The sequence below is a fragment of the Monodon monoceros genome, unplaced genomic scaffold (assembly GCF_005190385.1).
Source record: "Monodon monoceros isolate NGI ecotype Baffin Bay Population unplaced genomic scaffold, NGI_Narwhal_1 Super_Scaffold_16, whole genome shotgun sequence".
Classification (NCBI taxonomy): domain Eukaryota; kingdom Metazoa; phylum Chordata; class Mammalia; order Artiodactyla; family Monodontidae; genus Monodon; species Monodon monoceros.
Window position 1 is genome coordinate 5,331,120 of NW_021703772.1, and position 21,964 is coordinate 5,353,083.

Consider the following 21,964-nt stretch of genomic DNA (forward strand, 5'->3'; position numbering starts at 1 on the left):
CCACCAACCAACCAACTTACCACCTATCAACCACCACCGATCAACCATCCACTGGCCAACCAACCAACCAACCAACCAACCGCCAACCAATCAACAAATCAACCAACCAACCAACAAACCAGCATAACCAAAGCTGTTGCTTGATCCCCTAATCAGTAATCTTTTTAATTCTTTTTCAGATTGTGTTCTACAGACTATGTAAATCTCAAGCATTTGGGAAGTTTGCTAAAGACAAAGAATGCTCAGCCCCACCTCATCCCTGTTGAATCATAATTGCTGAGTGTGGTGCCTAGGAATTTGGATTTTTAGTAAGTTTCCCAAGTGATTCTGATGAATGCTAGCTTGAGAACTCTTGCCTAGTGTATGCTGAGTATACCTAGAGCTCTGATGTACTATAGGTATGAAGAGATTTGTTTTGGATCTTGATCTTCACATTTTGAAATTAGTAGATTCACTTTTATATCACAAAGAAAAGACTTAGTCCTCCCTTCCCACTTCATTATTCACTAACTCAAAGAGGAAATTGGGACAAAAAGAGATGCATTTGAGTGGCTGCCATGATTTCTCCCAAGAACATGTTGGCAGGTGTAAAATTCCAGAATGAATCAATCCTACGTGTGGGTTGTATCTCTGGCTACTTTTGATTAACTACATGTCTGAGCGCTGCTCTGTTTAGACTCTTCAACATTCTGGTTATATTTTATTCCTTAGAATCAAGATGCTGTCAAGATATTGATGTAGGTATTTGGGGGGAATAAGCTTTATTTTATGTTGTCAAGGACCCCAACCCCTGGGTGACAGAAGAATATTATGAAAATACTTATTCTTTCACATACTTTAAAATCTTCATATTTATTTTGAAAAAAATTTGAAAAATTTAAAAATATTCACTCATTTTTGTACCACCTAGAATTGACAACTGTTAATATTTTGACACAACTTTTCCCCTGATTTTTAATTTAAAAATGAAACCATTACAGATGTAGCTAATGTCCTTGAACCTGTCAGGTTGGTCCTCTTGCCACTTTAATTCCATATCCTTCTCATTTTCCCCAAAGCCAACTCCTCTCATGAGCTTGGTACATATTCCTGTGTTCCATGTAAGAATAATGTAAATACATATGTGCATATAAATAATGTAAATACATATGTATATATAAATAGTGTAAATATATATGTGTATATATGTTTGTGTGTTTTAAAACACTTTACATATAAATGGCACAGCTTATCATTCTGTATCTTGTCTTTTTCACTCGATTTTAAGTTTTTGAATCTATGCACATTGCCATATATGAGTTCAGTGCATCTCTTTTAACAGCTGAAACTTATAGGGCTACACTTATTTTATTTGCCCGATTCCCCTACTGGTGGGTGTTGGCTTCCAGTTTCTTCTGTTACAGATAATGCTACAGTGAACACTTTGACGTGTCTCTTCGTGTACAGAGTTTCCCCAGGATACAGATATAAAAGTTAAACTGCTGCATTGTGAGGCATGCACATTTTCCATTATAATAGGTGTTACAAAATACTCTCCAAAAGGCTGAGCTCATTTATTTTTCCCACCAGCCGTGTGTGAGATGGCCAACTGCCCTTCTCCCATTTTCACTAATGCTATGTATAAATTTACCTAATTTTAGCCAGTCTGATTGATAAAAATGATACCATGCTCTTTCAATTTTTAGGTTGCACTAATAATTATTGAGGCTGAGCATATCTTTTAGGTTTTTTAAAAAAATAAATTTATTTTATTTTATTTATTTATTTTCGGCCGTGTTGGGTCTTCATTGCTGCACAAGGGCTTTCTCCAGTTGCAGAGAGCGGGGGGCTAGTCCTCGTTGTGGTGTGCATGCTTCTCATGGTGGTGGCTTCTCTTCTTGTGGAGCACATATCCCAGGTGTGCAGGCTTCAGTAGTTGTGGCACGCAGGCTCAGTAGTTGTGGCGCCCGGGCCTAGTTGCTCTGCGGCATGTGGGATCTTCCCGGACCAGGGCTCGAACCTGTGTCCCTTGTATTGGCAGGCAGATTCTTAACCACTGCACCACCAGGGAAGTCCCTATCTTTTAGGTTTTTTTTTTTTTTTTGTGGTACGGGCCTCTCCCGTTGTGGGGCACAGGCTCCGGATGCGTAGGCTCAGCGGCCATGGCTCATGGGCCCAGCTGCTCCGCGGCATGTAGGATCCTTCCAGACCGGGACACGAACCCGTGTTCCCTGCCTCGGCAGGCGGACTCTCAACCACTGCGCCACCAGGGAAGCCCTTTTAGGTTTTTATAATACTTTTTGACGAGCAACTCAAAGCCCATGCCTATAGATTAGAGACAATTTATAAGATGAATAGTTTAGACTTGTTAAGAGAGTATTTCGGTATAAAGTGATGGATCCTCACCAGTAAAAATATTAAAACTCTACAGGTTGGGATGAAATAAAAAGTAAAAATCTCCATGCTCTTCAACCCATTCCTATAGCTCATGGACCATGTGATTTATCATCTATAAAGGAACACTCAAGAGAGGGAAAGTATCACATCTCGGGATAAGTGCTAGGAGCCACTGCCCCGGGGCAGCTGCTGGGAATAGAGTGTGGGATGTGTGCATTACCCCAGGCTGCTTCTGTGTCGAGTTCATAACTGTGTTCTGAAACTTAACAACATATTAAGGACATTTTTCCATGCCAGCATACAATGATTTACTTCATTTTTTCTTCATTATTTTATACTTTGAAAAATTTCAAGCTTACAGAAAAATAAGGCAATGCATTTCTATATTCCCATTACACAGTTTGCCAACATTTTGTTAACATTTTGCCATATTTGCTCTGTCTCTGTATCTCTCCCTATGTATGTAATGATCGGTATTATTGCAGAGACATTTGGGAGTGAGCAGGGGGCATCATCATGTTTACCACTAAATTCTTCAGGTGTATCTCTGGAGAACAAGGACATTCCCTTACCCGTGTAATGTACACATCATTCTCAGGGAATTTAACATCCATATAATACCACTGTCTAATATACAGTCCGTATTCAAATTCCACCAGTTGCCCTCATCATGTCCTTAACTGCAATTTATTTTTTTCTGATTCAGGATCCTACAGAGGGTCACACATTTCGTTTGCTTGTCACGTCTCTAAATTTTTAAACCTGCGACTGTAGCTCATCCTTCTCCGTGTTTCATGACACTGAGATGAAACATATAGGCCGGTTGTTTTGTAGAATGTCCCTCAATTTGAGTCTGTCTGATCGTTCCCTCATTATTATGGTCAGGTCATTCACTTTGGAAGAAACACTGGGAACGTGATGCTGTGTTCTACCCTGTGCATCCCACTAGGAAGCTCCTTATGTTAGCTTCTCTCAGCCTCATTCCTTTTAACGACTGCATGATAACTACATTCCATCCTGTGGATGGAATGTAATTACTCCAACCCTGCCTCTATGGATGGTCTTTTAGTTTGTTCTGGTGTTTGGCTAATGAAAGGAATGCTGCAAAGAACGTGACAAGGAGTGTTTTAAATGTTAGAATAATTAGAGTGAATGTGATCAAGAAGATAAGAGAGAGAAGAAAGAACAATGGAGGACGGTGTTTTTTTTTTCTTTCTTTTTTCTTTTTATACATCTTTATTGGAGTATAATTGCTTTACAATGGTGTGCTAGTTTCTTCTTTATAACAAAGTGAATCAGTTAGACATATACGTATGTTCCCATCTCTCTTCCCTCTTGCGTCTCCCTCCCTATCCCACCCCTCCAGGCGGTCACAAAGCACCGAGCTGATCTCCCTGTGCTTTGTGGCTGCTTCCCACTAGCTATCTATTTTACATTTGGTAGTGTATATATGTCCATGCCTCTCTCTCGCTTTGTCACAGCTTACCCTTCCCCCTCCCCATATCCTCAAGTCCATTCTCTAGTAGGTCTGTGTCTTTATTCCTGTCTTATCCCTAGGTTCTCCATGACATTTTTTCCCCTAAATTCCATATATATGTGTTAGCATACGGTATTTGTGTTTCTCTTTCTGACTTACTTCACTCTGTATGACAGACTCTAGGTCCATCCACCTCATTACAAATAGCTCAGTTTTGTTTCTTTTAATGGCTGAGTAATATTCCATTGTATATATGTGCCACATCTTCTTTATCCATTCATCCAATGATGGACACTTAGGTTGTTTCCATCTCCTGGCTATGGTAAATAGAGCTGCAACGAACATTTTGGTACATGACTCTTTTTGAATTATGGTTTTCTCAGGGTATATGCCCAGTAGTGGGATTGCTGGGTCATATGGTAGTTCTATTTGTAGTTTCTTAATGTTCAACATCATTAATCATTAGAGAAATGCAAATCAAAACTACAATGAGGTATCATCTCACACCAGTCAGAATGGCCATCATCAAAATATCTAGAAACAATAAATGCTGGAGAGGGTGTGGAGAAGAGGACGGTGTTTTAATTTGAGTAGATCTAGGTATGAAGCTTGAAGGAAAGATGGTTTGGCTCATGTAGGGAGCGGGATGTGATGGTGAAAGACAAGGTCACTTTGGCTGCAGGAGAGAGAGGATGTGTTGGAGGGGCAGCGTGATAACCTCAGAGTCTGTTCAAATAGCAGGGGGAAGAGAGAAGAAAAGCCTGAAGTTGAGCAGTGTTGGTAAGTAAATGGAAAGGAAGAGAACAATTAATTTTAGATGTACTGACACACACTGCAACTAGGACGAACCTTGAAAACGCTACCCTCAGTGAAAGAAGCCAGTCACTGAAGTCCCCAGGTTGCATAATTCTATTTTTTTTCTTTTGACCACACCACACAGCTTGTGGGATCTTAGTTCCCTGATCAGGGATGGAACCCCTGTCCCCTGCAATGGAAGCACGGAGCTCTAACCACTGGGAAACCAAGGAATACCCTGCATGATCCTTTTTATATGATATCTCCAGAATAAGCAACTCCAAGGAGATGGAAATCTGATTAGTGGTTACCAGGGGATGGGAGGAGGGGGAAACCGGTAGAGGGAGTTTTTCTGGTGTGATGAAAAAACTTAGAAGCTAGAGAGAGGTGGTGGTCGCACAATGTTGTGGATGCCCCGAATGCCACTGAATTGCACACCTCAAAATGGTCAGCTGGATGTTATGTGAATTTCATCTCAATTAAAAACAATAGGAGATAAAAAATCTTCAGGACACAGGATTCAATGGACATTGTGAAGTGGCGGGGAAGACGGAGAACTGGCTGTCTTTCAGATTTCTGGTTCAGGCACCTGGGTGGAAGGTGATACCCTTAACTGAAATAAGGTTTTCAAGAAAAGGAACAGCTCAGAATGGGAGAAAATGATGTGTTCAGATTTTTAAAGAGCTATTTATATGGTAAAATATCGAATATATACAAAAGTCACAGTGTAGGGTAGTGAACCCCAGTGTACCCATTACCCAACTACAACAATGACCAGTTATGGCCAATATAGCATCATCTGTAACCCCCTCCACCCCCCACTCCCATATTATTTTGAAATAAATCCCAGGCATCATATCCCATCACCCATTAGTAGTTCAGAATGCCTCTCTATAAGATAAAGAATTTAAAAAATTCAACATACCATTATTACAACAAAAAAACTAACAAGGATTTCTTAATATGATCAGACAGTCAGCCAGTGATCAAATTTCTAATTGTCTCCTAATTTTTTCTTCTTGTTTCTTAGAATCAGGATCCATATAAGATCCAATTATTATGATTGAACACTGTGTCTCTCAGATCTGTTTTTATTTATATATTCTCTCTCTGTCCTTTCTAATTTGCATGTTGGAAAATTCGGTTTTGTCACATAGTCTCCTGTGGTCTGGACTGTGCTGACTCTTCCTTATGGTATCTTTCACATGTTCTTCTGTCCTCTGTATTTCCCATAAATTAATTGGTAGTTGGGTCAAGATTTGATCAAATCTGAGTTCAATTCTTTTGGCAAGAATACTTTACAGGTGATGGTGTGGTCTTCCATCAGGAGACATATAATGCCCCAATTGCCTTTGTGTGTGTGTGTGTGTGTGTGTGTGTGTGTGTGTGTGTGTGTGATATTAATAGCTGTTACCGATCAATGTCTAGTTAACCCAGACAACCTGCTCCCAAATTCCTGACCCTCTGAAACTATGTGAGAACATACATGTTCGTTGTTATTCTAAGCCATTCAGTTTTGGGAGGATTTGTTATGCAGCGACAGAAAACAAATACAGAAACGTTGAATCAATATTAGGAGACCCATTAATATAATTCATCATACAAATAGAGATAAGGATAAAGACTTAAAAAGTCATCTCCAAAGATACAAAAAAACCAGAAAGAAAGCATTTATCAAAAGGCAATACTGGGCTTCCCTTGTGGCGCAGTGGTTGAGAGTCTGCCTGCCGATGCAGGGGACACGGGTTCGTGCCCCGGCCTGGGAAGATCCCACATGCCGCGGAGCGGCTGAGCCCGTGAGCCATGGCCACTGAGCCTGCGCGTCCGGAGCCTGTTGCTCCGCAACGGGAGAGGCCACAACAGTGAGAGGCCCGCGTACCGCAAAACAAACAAACAAACAAACAAAAGGCAATACTCACTCAATAAAATAAGATTTGATGAATACTTTCTTATTATGCTAATATATATATACACACATATATATACAGACATATATATTTTATGCCTCCAAACTAGCACTTCACTTAATCAGAAAACACTTGAGGATTCCCCATTAAATGGAGCAAGTATGCCCACTATTTTCACTATGATTCAACAATGTGTTGGAATTATGAACCCCTGCATTTGACAAGGGAACGCAATAAAAGGCATTAGTACTGGAAGGAAAAACTAAAACTATCTTAATTTGTAAATGATATGCTCGTGTATCTGGAAAACCCAAGTAAATGATGAAAAAGCTATTAAAAAATAGAACTTAGAGAAGTTTCCAGTTATGAAGTTAATGTATAAAAGAAAGGGAAATAATAAAATAGCTAGAATAAACTCAAGAAATGCCTTACACCTGCTTAAAGAAAGCTATGAAACCCTCTTGAGAAACACAGAAGCAGAACTTAAATACATGGAAAGACGTATATGTGTTTGGATAGAAAACTCAACAACTTAAAGACGAAGATTTTACATATTAATTTACATATGTAATGTAATCCTAATAAAAACATCCACACACCTCCCACCTGGAATTAGACTAGTTGATTATAAAGTTCATTGGGAAGAACAATCAAGCAAAACTAGTTAAGAAAACCCTGTGCATGATTATTTTCCTCTTAGTGATCTTTTTCTTAAGTGTCTGTGGATTTGAGAAGCCAGGTAGAAATGTGCAGCTGGGAGTTTGATATGCAAGGCTGAGCCCAGAAGTCCCCGATGACCTGTACAGGTAGGATAAAACCAGGAGGGCGCCTGGCCTTTCCCTGGAGAGAGTGGATGGGCTTTTCCAGGAAGGGCATATGGAATGGGTTGAGGACCCAGGAAAACTAGAATTTGAGACAGCTGTAGGTGAGTGGGCCAGTGATGAGGGCGAGGTCGGGGAGAGGGAGAGTGAAGCAAAGGAGGAAACACCAGGGATGAAGGAAGAGGACCAAGGAAGAAGATGCCGCAGAAATCAAGAGTGTGCAGAGTTCCCACAAGGAGGCAATAAGGCCAAGCAGCTGAGATCCTGGAAACAACTGAACATTCCATCTGGGTCTGACAGGTAGGAATCCATGCGTGACTGGTATGCACCAAGTGGTGATACTGACCCTAACAGTTAAATATTTGAGTTCTAAAGAAATGCTGTTTTGGGCTTCCCTGGTGCCGCAGTGGTTGAGAGTCCGTCTGCCGATGCAGGGCACACGGGTTCCTGCCCCAGTCCGGGAAGATCCCACAGGCCGCGGAGCGGCTGGGCCCGTGAGCCATGGCCGCTGAGCCTGCGCGTCCGCAGCCTGTGCTCCGCAACGGGAGAGGCCACAACAGTGAGAGGCCCGCGTACCACAAAAAAAAAAAAAAAAAGAAGTGAAGGAGAGGCTGCTCTCATAACCGGGGGCATGAGGTTAGATATGAAACGAGAACTCTTTCTATATTTCATTATATTTTCTTGGTTACTGCTTTGACCTGAATGGTGACTAAACTTTTGCAAGACATCATTACAGAAGGAAAAACAGATGTCTGCTGCACGCTGCTTGATGTAAGCCTGTGTTCTTTAATGGTAATTGTTGTAGCTGTTACAGGGGACATTTGATTTGAACCTGTCCGTAAAGTAGGAGAAAGATTCTCGTATTTGTAGGATGATTCCTGTGAGCAACTATTGCTTCTTACATAGTGACCAAAAATTTATTGCACTAAAAATGGCTCTTTAAGAGTAGATTCAATCAGTATTTAATTACGATATATACTGATAGAACATAAAATATAGGACAACATAGCAGAAGCTGTTAGATACACATCAGTTTAAAATATAATTTAGTAATGAGATACCGTCATCCAAAACAGAAATCGTAAAGCAAAATATTGATAGCTTTTACTTTGCAAAAGAAGACGTTAGAATCCCCAAACACGTCACACTGAAAAATAAAAGATGAACAATAATTAAAAGAATTTAAAATATATATTGCATATATGAAATGGAAAGTCAGTATCTTTATAATATTAAAATTATTTGAAATCAGTTTCTTTTACATAGAAAAATGATCAAAAGACAAGAAAAATTTTCAAATGAAAAATTGCCAATAAATATTTTAAAAAGGACCTCTTCGTTAATATTCTTAGGAATAGAAATGAAAGCAATAATCAAATTTTCACCTTTCAAAAGGACACAGATTAAGAAAAGAAAATGTTAAAACCCAGTATTCTCACTGGGCAGTTGTAGGTTGTGGAATTTTCCTGAGCAGAATATTATTTTTAATTCTGCAAGATTGCAAATATGTTTAGAACAGGAAAAACTCAGGAGCAACCAAAATGTGTAATAATAGGAGGTGGATTTTATAACTTATGGAGTAGACCGTAACCCTGAAAAATGATGGTATAGGAGAAAATCACTTGGCTTCGTAAGTGACCCTGCTCTTTATCTGTTGGTTTAGTTTGTCTGGGACGCAGCTCTGCAGGACGTGTGGCAGCCCCCTTGGACTTCCAGACAGGTAGCCTCTCCTTTGCTGAGCTCTGATGGAACTTTGATGATCATTTCAATGGAGACCTGTTCACTGTGTATGGCAATGATTTATGCATATTTCTGTCTTTGTAATTGACAATGAGCTCTTCCATTGCAAGGATTGGGTCTTAGCAATTTCTCATTAATTCCCTCCCTCACCCCCACGGCACCAAGCACAGCACCCAGCCCACGGAAAGTAGCAATTTCTCATTAATTCCCTCCCTCACCCCCACGGCACCAAGCACAGCACCCAGCCCACGGAAAGAAATGAGGACAGAGGTGATACTGCAGTTTTCTAGCAAGGCCAGAGGGCACAGAGCAGGGAAGCCAGGATCCGTAGGAGGGCCAGTGTTCAGACTTGACTGAGGTCAGAATCAGCTGGGATGCTTCCAAAAGAAATGATTCCCTGGTTTCAAGTCGTGCAACGTATGAGTTTGGAAATCAGCATTTTAAACTCCTTCACAGGTGAGAACGCTGCTGCTGCACCAGTTCAGGGTCCAGAGCTGCCTCTGGGAAGCCCTGGGCGGAGCAGGGGCTGCGTGGAGCTGGCTGGAGATGGAGGAGGCCAAAGGAAGAATGTGCAGGTGTGTTGGGTGCAGGAGCGGGTGCAGGTGAGCTGCTTGATCCCTGTGACTCTGGGAAGAGGGCTTTGAGAGAGGCAGGAGTGTGGAAGCCAGATTGGATTTCTGCTAGAGCCGAGAAGTTGAGGGGGCATCCATCCATCCTGGTGGAGAAGTGTGGGTGAGACAAAGGAAACCGCTTCGTCAACAAGTTTGGAAGCAACAGGACACAGAGTCAGGGCCACAGACGGGGTGTGCAGGGCCAGGAGGACCTGCCTGGTGGCACTGACATCACACCCACGTCTCATACCTCCCGGAGACCAGCTGTCCCTACCGTGCCATGCTCTGGGGCTGCTTTTTGCCTCTGGGTTTCATGTAAGTGCCAATTATAAGGATAGCAATTGCATACTTACTGCCGTTGCAACAGAATCTCTGAATAATTATTTTTACTTTACTTGATTATGTTGATCCAGTACCACAGGCACGTCGAATATAATCTAACAATTTGCTGTTGTGGAAGGTGAGTCACTTACGGCGGTATCGGTCCCCGTTCCAGGGGTGGTGCCGCCTTGCAGGACATCTGTGGTTGGGGCACCCGCTTTTGCGGAAGTGCAGTGACTGGGGAGGGTGAGGGCCCGTAGCTTTCACTGAGTCTGAGGGATTTGTTGAACTCTTGAAATATGGTGTGTTTACAGTCTTGGGAGGAGAGAGACCATTTCTGTTCATTTTGGCTCATGTCAAAGAAACAGCCCTGTGCCCCTGAGCTGGCATCAGGCTGAGCCCAGAGTGTGGCAAGGACACCCATGCCAGAAGGTGGGTTTTTCTGGCGTCCTGGGGTCTTCCTCTCTGAGGAGACCAGCACTGTGACACTCAGACAGCAGTCTCCAGCAGGACAAGGTCTTTTGACTCTGACTACAGTGCGCCATTAAGATTTTCTCTGCTCTGGTGCAAGTTTGCTCTAGACGCCCTCCTTTCCTCCTTGTTCTGCTCCTTGCCCTACACAGGAGCCAGGCCGGACAACTGCTGCTCCCTGAGCGTGCTCCTCCTCCCCTGACTCTATCCTGCCCACCCAGCTCCTCATGAGCCACTCCTTATTTCCAACATTCACGGTCCTTCACCGCCCAAGCCAGATGTCATCATCTCCTTCAAGTCACCTTCCTGCGTCCCAGTCACTGAACGGAACCTTTGCTTCCCTTCCTCTGAGCCCCATTGCATCCTGTCTGTTCCTCTTTCACATCTCACCCCATTCTGCCAGGAGTAGTGGGGATGCCCTGCCTTCACTCCTGGTTTGGGGTGACCTCTCCTGCCATAGGGACGTTACCTTCCTCTGTGGGGGCAACATCTCTTCTACAGTGGCTGGAGCATACCGTAGGGGCCTGTGGATGTTTGCCCAAGACCTGATGGGAAAAGAAACTGCCATTGTAAGATGCCAACATAGGGCAATGAAGAGGAAGGAGGAGATGTGGCCTTGGGTAAGACTGTCTTCTCTAAAGCAAAGTTTGGAAAACTTCTTCTTCTTCTTTTCTTTTTTTTTGCGGTACGCGGGCCTCTCACTGTTGTGGCCTCTCCCGTTGCGGAGCACAGGCTCCGGACGCGCAGGCTCAGTGGCCATGGCTCACGGGCCCAGCCGCTCTGCGGCATGTGGGATATTCCCGGACCGGGGCACGAACCCGTGTCCCCTGCATCGGCAGGCGGACTCTCAACCACTGCGCCACCAGGGAAGCCCAAGCTTCCTATTTTTACCAAGCTAATTACGAGCCCTCATGGACTTGGTTCCAGGCCTCCTGCCCTTGAGCACTGCCTACTTGTGAAAGGAGTAGATTTTATTTCCCTTTTTTATTTAAACTTGAGTACAGAGGCAAGTAGTTCATTTTAAACGATTCACGCTTATATCAGCCTCCCTCTGCTTCCCAATGGTGATGACTCTTGAAAATGTGATAATTTGTTTTGCTTGGAGCCCACATTTTGAGCTCGGGGTGTGTTTAAACCGTGATTTTGGTGCCCTTCACGGTAACACTGTCTCCCTTGCTGGTGAAATGAGCAAGGACCTATGTTGGTGAAATTCGTTTTCTCTTGCTTCAGTGCAAATGCTTACAGATTGAGTTTGCTGCTCCTCTTCTTTGCAAAAACTGAAGCCTACAGCTGATGGTGAAGCCTTAAAAATAAACCTAGTCCAGAGCTTCGAAAATTGATACAGTACTTGCCGATTTTCCCGTGGCTATTGACAGATGTTCTTCCTCGTGGTGCTAGCTAGCTTTTTCCCGAGGTGTTTTCTCTGACGTGTGATAAGCATGATTTCCTCATTTACTCTCCTTACTCCAAGTCACTTCATAAACGGTAAATGCATAAGAATTCCAGCTCATTATCAACACAACAGCCCCCTTGGCCCACCTCACTTTCCGGCAGAGGTACAAAGAGGAGAGTGGTCCCCAGGGGACCTGCTTCTTTCCTCTCTGACCACATCCTTGCTGAGACACCTCGGTGGCTTTTATGACAACAGCCACCACCCACATGCCTCCACGCTCGTTGTGGTCCTGTTACCAGCACTCCAAGCTGAGACGCAGACGTCTTTAGGTCCCTCTGTAATCTCCTTCTCTGCCCGCCTCCAGCCCACACTGTAGGAGGAGCAGAACGTAGGCATGGGATGCTAAGCTTCAGCGTTTTCAGAGCTAACATAGGCCAAAGCCTTTTTATAGGTGAGGAGACTCAAATGTGATGCTTTTGAGCATCAAAGTACATGATCTAGTTTAAGTTGAAAAGAGATTGCAGGGGACAGAGCAGAGAGAGAGCACCGCTGGGCGTGTGCTGGCCTGGGGGAAGTAACGGAGCTGTGGGCTGGTATGCTGGCGGTAGGGACGAGGGTTGTTGTATTCTGGATATATTCTGAAGGTGCAGCCAGCACGATTTGCCGATGGATTGAATGAGGGGAGTGAGAGAAGGGAGGCGAGTCAAGAAGGAGGTCATTGCTTTGGCCTGGCCTGTACTGGATGGGTTTGCCCCTCACTGCTCGGGGCTGTGCTGATGGGGGAATGGGCCCTGTGGGAACAGAGCCCAAAGAAAAGTGCCACTTGCACGCTTCTGTCTGAGGTGGCGACCATGACTGGGTGGATTTGATGGAATGGAGTGAGGGGTGGATGGAGGATGAGGGCCTGAAGGTGCCTGTACGGACAAGTCTTTTCAAGAGCTTTGCTACCAAGAGCAATGAGGTAATTGGGCGCGTTTGGACAATTTTCGAGATCTTGGTTTCTGCCCCTGCCTGGCTGGCTGCCCGTTTCCTCCGGTGACCCATATGGCACAGGCCCACGGAAACCCGACCTAGGGCATGTGTTAATGTGCATCCTTGGACTTAAATGAGTGCCTCGTTAAAGCTGACACAGCGGCGGTAATGATGCCTCGTGTCACGATTCAAAACCCCTGACTAAAAATAACAACACTGCGAGCCCTTACCCAGCACTTTGCCGGCTAATTAGCTCATCCGTGCCCCTTACCTTTTGATTTATGTATCTCCTCCCTCAGCGAGGCAAGATCCCAGGTGAGGAAACGCTGGGATGCTGCTGAAGTGCACAGGGCGTGCAGAGCCCTGGGTCTGCGGAGCCAGGTCCAGCCCTCCACCCCCTACCTGCTATCCCTGTCCTGTTCCTGGCTGGGTGGTCGGGAAGCTGCCCTTACAGGGGGAGAAAGAAGGTGCCCAGACAGGAGCGAGGGTGTAGCTGGAGCAGAGGAGGCGTGCGGAAGGCCGGCTCGGGGGAGGCCAGGCGGATGTGTGCGTGGGAGCGTGCGTGGCTCCCCCAGCCCCGCCCCTGGTCCTTCCCCACGCCAGCCATCACTCTCCAGTGAGGCCAAACGGTCTCCCACATTCGTGCCTTCAGTCTCTCTTCCATCCTGTTCCAAAACAAGGTATTCCGAAGGACGTTTTGGGGGGATCCTCTAGTACCTGGCTGGGAAGGGGGCAGCTGTGAATGCTGGGTGCACCGGAGGGGAGGTGGTGGTGACCCCAAGTGCTCAGGGTCAACCTCCGCTGGAGCAGCCTGGCCAATTCCCTGACCACCAAGTCCCACCCGACTTCATCCTCCCTGGTAGCTCGGCCCACGGGGCTGTGATTTAAGAGGAAAATGCTGCTGCTTCCGTTTAGCCAAGACCCTACTGCTCTCACCGGACAAGTCGATGGCTGATGGACAGCAAGAAAAGAGGACATTTGTGGAAGAAAGTGGCCATGGTCCCACCCTTCTTCAGGAACTCTTCCCTGAGTTAGAGGGAACTTCACTATTATTACCTGCCCAGGTAGGTAATTAACACTAAATAATTATAGTCCTACCGGCCTTGAAGATAAAGTTGAGAAATCCTCCTGTTGCAAGGGAAGACGGACCTCTGCCTCTCTTTGTGTTGTTCAAGCGTCTTGGGGTTCTTTTGCTGAGCAGCCAGCTCTGCTTTGAAAGCTCCTTGGGGAGGGAAGTGGGCGAATCTCAGCTCTCCAAGCCGACCCTGGGTTTGGCTGCCGGTGCTGGACCTGGTGTCACAGACCCCTGCCCAGTTCGTAGGTCCAGCGTGCTTTACTTTACCCTCCGGGGCTCCAAGTCGGGCTGGGGTGGGGCATCTCCCAGCATCGCTCTTCCCTGCCAGGCGACCTTCCCTCCTGGACCCCTTCCCCACAGTGACACCCCCCTTGCCAGTCCCTTGGATCCTTTTCCCGCCCGTGAGCCTCAGGTGGTACTAACGGAGGCCCTTAGGAGGCCCCTGGACTGTATGATTTCACCTTCCGGTGGGACAGACGAGCCTAACAGATCAGGAACACTGGTCTTGAACAAGTACTGTCAAGCCTGCTGCGCTTTTTCAGACTATGTGCTGTAGATCCTAACCGAGGTCAGATAAGTACATCCCAGAAATAGGTGCTTCAAGGAGGAAAATTTATTTAGACATCCTGCTTTCCTCCCTCTCCGCCTCCCCTCCCCCACTGCCTTTCTTTCTTCTTTTTATATGGATGTGTCCACGCACACGTTATGAAGAAACTTATCTTTTGCATCCCGAAGAGGGAAGAAGGAAGTGAAAACTGGACTTTTGTGTGTGTATGTGTGGTACACGGGCCTCTCACTGTTGTGGCCTCTCCCATTGTGGAGCACAGGCTCCGGACACACAGGCTCAGTGGCCATGGCTCATGGGCCCAGCCGCTCCGTGGCATGTGGGGTCTTCCCAGACCGGGCCACGAACCCACGTCCCCTGCATCGGCAGGCGGACTCTCAACCACTGCGCCACCAGGGAAGGCCCCAAAAACTGGACTTTTGCTATGGTTTTGTGACTCCTGTTCTAGGATGTGGATAGAGAACTTCAGAACCTCCTCCGCCCATGGGCTGGAAGGGACCCTTGTGATCCCCGCAGGCCTCCCTGAGTGGTGACCCCTGCGGCTCTCTGGGACATCCTCTGGGTCTCAGGCCACTCCAGCGTTGAAGGTCTCCATCTTCAGGGAGAGGTCGGGGTGGTGTGGCAGCTTCTGGACAGAGCGTGAAGTTACACTTGACAGGAGACGGCGGGCGGAGAAAATCCTTTCCGTGGCTTCTGTCTGTGGTGTCCAAAAGGCCTGTTTCACTGAAATCAGCACCGTCAATGTGATTGGAGCTCCAGAGAGGGGGCAGCTCCTGGTCGGGCAGACGCTGTGACAGGCGACTGTCCAATGTGTCAGGGAGAAAAGGCTCAGGTCTCAGGACCTTTCAAACCACCAGAGAGGGTCCTGCCACCCCTTGCCCAAGGCCCTGGCTAGTTAATGACATTATTTCCATGGTATAAGTGATTCTTCCCAAGACAGTGAAGTCACTCCCGGGTGGCCCAGGTGGCTGCTGTCCCCAAGTCAGAGAAGCAGCTGGTGGTGCTAACGGCAGACCACTTGCCGATCGTTGTAACATCCCCTCCCCCAACCAGCCCCCCACCCCCAGAAAAAGAAAGACAGTGGAGAGCGGAATACTGTTAGATCCTGCAGCTGGCTGACGATGTGGCAGAGACAAACCATTCAAATGGCAGATCCTTGGCCTCTAAAGACAAATAGTTTTTTACTAAATAATGGAAATACAATTGCAAGCTCCGTGACCACATAGGTGGGTGTTTTCAACGTGTAGTATTCAATGCTTAGTATACTTTCTCGCTCCCAAGGTAATTTTCTTGCCCGTGAAAAACAGTCTGTGATTAAGATACGAAGGTGATTCGGTTGGTGACTGATGAGATCGCTCCCCGCCCTGCTCTCGTCTACCCTTCCCCAGGCATTAACTCCGATCTCGAGGGTTACTGACCCGGAAAGGGAGGCGGCCTTCTCCTCCGCTGCTTCCCACGCCTTGGAAATTCTGCACGTGGCTTTCACGCTGCATCTTGGCTGCTAAGTGATTGTGTTCTCTGTATGTTGGCAAAGCACTTCTCAACGTAGGTCTTGTGGAACACTGGTTCTGTAGGTGTTCATGAACAGAATGGAAAAATACTATTATTTGGGAAATGCTGGGTTAGACAGGTCTTCTCATTACATGACCAGGGTCCTTAACTATGTGTAAATGTGTGCCTTCGAAGGAGGGAGGACGCTTATTTGACTCAGGAACTCTTTTGGTGGAAAACACCCCCCGGGACTCATATTCTTAGGAACATACTTGGGGAAATGGTGCCATAAAAGGAATTATTGACACTTAGCTATCCTCCAGACCAGTGTTGTCCAATGGCCTGTAATATGAGCCACAATTTGTCATTTTAATTTTCCAGTAGCCACATTAAAAACTAAAAGTAAACAGGCAGGGACTTCCCTTGTGGTACAGTAGTTAAGAATCCACCTGCCAATGCAGGGGACACGGGCTCGAGCCCTGGTCCAGGAAGATCCCACACGCCGCAGAGCAACTAAGCCCATGCGCCACAACTACTGAGCCCATGCGCCACAACTACTGAAGCCCACATGCTTACAGCCCGTGCTCCACAACAAGAGAAGCCACCGCAATGAGAAGTCCACACACCTCAATGAAGAGTAGACCCTGCTCGCCACAACTAGAGAAAGCCCCCGTGCAGCAACAAAGACCCAACACAGCCAAAATAAAATAAATAAATGTATATTTTTAAAAAAGTAAATAGGCGACATTCTGCTAGTGATTCCTTCCAGTGTATTTTTCATTTCGGTTACTGTGTTGTTCATCTCTGTTTGTTTGCTCTTTAGTGTTTCTAGGTCTTTGTTAAACATTTCTTGTATCTTCTCGATCTGTGCCTTCATTTCTTTTTCTGAGATCTTGGATCCTCTTTACTATCATTAATCTGAATTCTTTTTCAGGGAGATTAAACAGGAGAAATTAATTTTAATACTGTATTACATAAATTATATTAAGTAGTATATTCTATTAAGTATTATAAAATATATGTAATACACATACAATTATATGTTACATGTGTAACTTGTATCAAAAATATGATTATTTCAAAGGTGATCAATATAAGAGTATAAATACTTACATTCTTTTTCTCCTACCAAGTCATTGAAATCTGGTATGTATTAGACTCTTGCAGCACACCTCAGAGTAGCCACCCACGGGGTTAGTGGCTGCCATATTGGACAGAGCATCTCCAGCCCAACCCTTGCCCTGTGCACCCCATTCAACAGCCTATCGAAGGCCATGCAGACTTGGTGAGACCCCTTCAGAGGTACAGGGATGGGGATTCGTTGCCAGTAGGGGCTTATGTTCTGTTGGTTTTCAGCACATTCCTCACCTGTCTGCCTAATGCCCCACTAGGATCTGGGAAATCTGCCATGAAGAAACATTTTTCTTTTTCGTCTTTTAGAGCAGGTTTCTGCTCAGAATCTGATCTCCTGTCCCAGCTGGGGAGGGCGATCAGATAAGCCAGAAGGAAACCTCAGTATAAATGTCCCCTTGACATTGGGGTCTGGAGCTTCCAACCCTCGGTGACATTCCCCCTTAGCCGCTCGTTCTCTGCATCTCCCTCCAGAGACAAGGCCCCCCAGAGTCTCAGCCCCTCCCTCCTCACCTGTTGAGTCCATCATGAGAGAAGGGTAAGGTCGTCATGACCCATGTCCTTCAGCTACCAGGAGGCCTTAGCCTGGTTCTGTGGTCCTGGAAGTGTGTCTCCCTCTGACCTCACCTGAACCTTCCACTTCTGTGTCTGCTTTTGATGTTCTCAATGCCAGACAAGCCTCTCTGAGGAGGTTGGAACAGAACTTGGGGTCCCCGTGTGTTACTTGCAGATCACCTCCTTCTACCTTTCAGATCGTACTGAACCCAAGTTGCCTCTTGGTGATATCTTGCCTCTATTCACCGTGTCTTAGGTGCCCGATAGCGTGCTAAGCGCCCAACAGGAATTAATTTAATTCAGTCTACCACAAAGCTTGGAGGCAAATACTTCTGCTCCTCTCGAGTTGCGGATAAAGTCACTAAGACTTAGAGGGAGGTTGAGGACGTGGGCCAGGCCGCCAGCTGGGCAGTGGGGGAGGGGTGCAGTCCCGCTGTCTGACTCCGGATGCCAGGCTGAATCCACTCTCCCCTCTAATTGCTCCCAGCATCTCTTTATCTTATCTCAGCCTCGGGGGCACATGGGCTGGGGCTCAGGCCTCTTGCAAAAGGCAAGCGTTCGAGTGTTTGAAACTCACCAACAGGCTTTTCCTCTCTTGCACAGTAGTTTTCACCTCTTTATTTGGAGAGAGGAAAATAACACAAAGAGCAGACTGTGGACAACCGATTTCCCCTGCCTATAATTTCTTTAAAACTGACAACTATAGCCACTGTGTCTAGAACCTCGTTCTACACGGAAGCCCTTTCCTTTCCATGCTGTGGTGAGCACTTCCCTCGCTTCTGGCCCCAAGGCAGCCGTGGTGTCCCCTGGATGGAAGTGGTGGTCTTGAGCAGGTGCACAGGCAAGCGGCTGGCTCTGTACACTGATTCTCTGATCGAGGTGACTGGGGACTCATTACTCTCAAGGGCACAAATGTCTTGAAGCCAAGATGCAGGGGAATAGCCATCTTGTCTCCACGAAGAGTCTTGTACTGCAGCTAGAGTCACGAGTCCTCCAAATAACTCCTGTGCTGGCCAAGAACAACTCCCAAAGAGCAGCAGAAGGGGTTGCCTCTGTTCCCAGCCACGGGGTCCTGGGTCAGGCAGTTGTATCAGCAGACCTGTCCTTCTGACCCCTTTGTCCAAGCAGCTGAGGCTTTGGGAGAACAGGAGTCTCATCTCACTTAAAACAATGGTAGCAAATGCACCTGGTTTTACGTAATCATTTTTCCTCATCATTACCTTTGACATGTCCCTAAAGCAGCAGTTCTGACTATGTCCCTGGACCGGTACCATCAGCATCGCCTGGGAGCTGGATAGATATTCAGGTTCTCAGGCCCCACCCCAGACCCACCAAACCAGAAACCCTGGGGGTGGGACCAGTGACCGTGTCTGAACGAGCCTTCAACAATGGCACTGTCCCATGTGGCAGCCTCTTGTATCACAGCGTCCATCGAACACTTCAGATGTGGCTGGTAAGATGCACTTTGATTCCGCAACCTGATATGAAAAAAACAGTATGCCAAATACTGCATTAATTTTTTAATATTAATGGCTTATTGAAATTATAATATTTTGGATATGAGTTAACTAAAATACATTATGGAAATTAATCTCACCTGCTTCCTTTTCCTTTTTTTAGTGTCATCCTAAAAAATTTAAAATCACCTAAGTGGGTGGCTCTGATGCACACTGAAGTAGGAGAACGGTCGTCCTCAAGCTTAGGGCTTAGAGGAACTTTAGAGATACCAGACATCGTTCATAGCAGAGGACAGACACGTGCCACAGGCCAGGGAAATGAAATGGACTCTGTTACCTATTAGGAATAGTGGTAGATGGGTTGGGAACCTGAACTTTTTTGTTTGTTTGTTTTTGCCGTACACAGGCCTCTCACTGCTGTGGCCCCTCCCGTTGCGGAGCATAGGCTCCGGACGCGCAGGCTCAGCGGCCATGGCTCACGGGCCCAGCCGCTATACGGCACGTGGGATCTTCCCGGACTGGGGCACGAACCCGTGTCCCCTGCATCGGCAGGCGGAATCTCAACCACTGCGCCACCAGGGAAGCCCGGGAACCTGAACTTTGACTTTATATCCTTTGGTATTTGCTTTTTGTTATTATACTCTTACAAAACGAAACAAAACTAACCCAAACTAAACAAATACCCACCTCCTCAACACCAAATAGATAAACAAAATGCCCCCAAAACCTAGTTAACAAAAAAACCCAAGGACTGAGGCAAAGGATTGGAGATGTGGGGACGGGGATTTGCAGTATTTTATTGAAAGCGGGGAGGAGGGAAAGAAGCCTAGACTTATCACCACTGATGCAAAGGGCGGATGCTATAGATTCCACAGACAAACATACCTGCAGATGCAAATATCACGCTCCAGCTATGCAAATTGGTCCTATTTCTTAAAATAAACGTCTTTGGTCCCTACATGAAAACAAGGCAACTTGAGATGGTCTGATCCTTCCTTTCAAGCACAGTAACCCTGAGCATCTTCATTGAAGAATCTTATAAAACGGCTTCCCCAGGGAGCAGAAGTTAGGATGAGTAAGAGAGGAAGGTTCTGGTAGGTTTTCGGGCTGCAGACTCGCGGCATTTGGTTGTCATTTTAGCTGAGCTCATGCCAGGGGATGACTATTAACTGAAAAGCCGTGGCAGAGCTGAGCGGCCTGGGTGACTGTGTTGACGGCAGAGCACGTGGTGAAGGTCTTGCGCTGCCCCTGTATCTCCAGGGTCCGGTGGTCGACAAAGCAGGTTCAGATCGTAGGAACGGGAGGGTCACAGGAAGGAGCTCTCTGTTACAAAGCTTAAAAGAAGTTTTTATTGTTTTGTGCTTTTAAATTTGTTTGCAGTTTTGCTTGAAGTGAATGAGAAGGAGGGTTAACTGAGTGCATGCACCCTTAAGGACAGAAAGTACTGTCAGGCACGATTTGGGAATAAGGAAATGGGTGGGATCTTGATGCAGAAGGAAGCAGTGCATAACTGAGGTGGTCTTTCCACCTCTAGCTGATTTTCTCTTTCAGAGCCACAGATTTCAAGAGCAAGACCTTTAAGCTTTGGAAGGAAAAAATCCAGACCTTTCATATCCGTGAACGTGCTTGGTGTACACATCCACCCAAGTTCTGAATGGAGATGCTGAAGACCACCCAGCCCAGGGACAGCCTGTTTTTCTCTTGACTGCTGCCTTTTATAATTCATTTTTTAAAAACCTACGGCAATATTATGTTTTCAAAGAAGAGCAACTAACACTAACACAACATTGTAAAGCAATTATACTCCAATAAAGATGTTAAAATAAAAAAGAAAAGCAGATGGGCTGAAACAGTAACAGTAAGTCAGATCCTTTTAGGTTTGAGGTTTTGTCTCTCTTAAGCCTGGTGGTGGGACAGCTAAGCTGAGCCTGTAATACTGAAGGGTCTTCTATATTTGTGTTGTCCAAAACCACATGTATTAGTCAGGGTTTTCCAGAAAAGCAGAACCCATAGGATGTGTACATACAGAGAGAATTATTTTAAGGAATTGACTCATGGATTATGGAGGCTAAGTCCAAAATCTACAGGGCGGGCCATCAGGCTAAAGACCCAGCAGAGAGCTGATGCTGTAGTTCAAGTTCAGAGGTCGTTTGCTGCAGAATTCTCTCTTGCTCCAGAAAGATTGGTCTTTTTGTTCTATTCAGGCCTTCAACTGATTGGACGAGGCCCACCCACATGGGGACAGCAATCTGTGCTACTCAAAATCCACCAGTTTAAATGTAAATATCACCCCAAAACCCCTTATAGAAACATCCACATATCTGGGCACCCCACGGCCCAGCCAAGTTGACACATAGAATCAACCATCACATCGTATAACCTGGTCTGTCACAAGAGGGGCTTTTCACACAATGTCTTATTTAATCCCTTTATGTTTGAGGAAAGGGAGTCTTGGAACATTTAAGTCATTTGCCCGAGTGCCCTCAGCCTGGACCCCCCAAGGCCAGTGCCCTCTCCACCTGGGGCGGTGGCCTCTCGTGCCTACCCCAGTTCTCCTGGCAGATGCGGCACGTCTGTGGAGGAGGTTCCCAGCTTTGCTTCTGAGCAGGGCTGAGGGCTTGCACTGCAGAAGGAGAGTCCTGGGACTCTTTTCCCCCTTTTCAGAAAGCGTGACGTCAATGGATCGTGCTTTTCCAGCTGTAAGCCTCTTTATGCGTTAGGTTAGTTAAAGCTAGGTGCCTGCCTCTCACTTCTGTGGGTGGGTGCTAATGGGCTGTGTAGCCCATCCCACAGAAGTGAGCCCACC